Genomic DNA, 1,190 nt, shown 5'->3' with positions numbered 1-1,190 from the left:
TCATACTATCAATTCAAATAGTCAAACACAATCACTGTCTCTCGCCCAAGCGAGGACCCTTCGCTCAAGCGAGGACCCTTCGCTCAAGCGAAAATTCAATCAACAATACCATTTTAAAACTGGGCATCTCTCGCTCAAGCAAGGCCCTCTGCCCAAGCGACAATTCATCTTTAAATTTCAATTAAACTTAAGCCTTCCTTTCCCAAGCGAGGCTCCTTCTCGCTCAAGCGAGACATCATTAAAATCCTGAATTTTTTTTTCTCGCCCAAGCGAGAGATTTCCCAATTTTCTTCGAAATCCTGGGCCTTTTTCGCCTAAGCGGGACCTTTGCTCGCCCAAGCGAGGCTTGCTCGCCCAAGCGAGGATTGGTCGCCCGGGCGAGGAGTTCCAGAACCCAAAACTTCCCCTCGCCCAGGCGACAGGGACTTGGACAAAATACCAACTTTTACCATTTTCGACAAACAAAACACATTTAAACATGGTTTTTCAAACACCTGCACCCAGAAAAGTTCCAAACAACATTCATATACAATATTCAACATATTTCCTCAACAATCATATATCTTCAAAAACATCCAAACATAAGAATATTGGGTTTCTTAAAACCCAAGTTAACCCTCAAAACCTTTGAGATGGTTTTGAAGATCCGGGTGTCATATTCACACACCATTATGTCGCGATGTGTTCTCTCTCACATACAATATTCAATACATTTCCTCAACAATCACATATATTCAAAAGCATCAAAACATAAAAATATTGGGTTTCTTAAAACCCAAGTTAACTCCAAAACCTTTGAGATGGTTTAGGAGATCCGGGTGTCATATTCGGACACCACTATGTCACGATGTGTTCTCTCTCACATACCATATTCAATACATTTCCTCAACAATCACATATATTCAAAAGCATCAAAACATAAAAATATTGGGTTTCTTAAAAACCAAGTTAACTCCAAAACCTTTGAGATGGTTTAGGAGATCCGGGTGTCATATTCGGACACCACTATGTCACGATGTGTTCTCTCTCACCTTAATGAAGCGTGCTTTAACTCGTCAACTATGATTGGTTTGGTTTCAAGGTTCGAACGCTGAAATGTCCGTAACTACCACAATAAAAATCCGCTAGTTTCCGATATTTCTAAAATCGTTACCAAAATACGTAAAACTACATATTCCGATTTAAAACAT

The sequence above is a fragment of the Lupinus angustifolius genome, chromosome LG05 (genome assembly GCF_001865875.1).
Source record: "Lupinus angustifolius cultivar Tanjil chromosome LG05, LupAngTanjil_v1.0, whole genome shotgun sequence".
Classification (NCBI taxonomy): domain Eukaryota; kingdom Viridiplantae; phylum Streptophyta; class Magnoliopsida; order Fabales; family Fabaceae; genus Lupinus; species Lupinus angustifolius.
The sequence above is the reverse complement of the archived record's forward strand: the minus strand, read 5'-3'. Positions refer to the sequence as shown.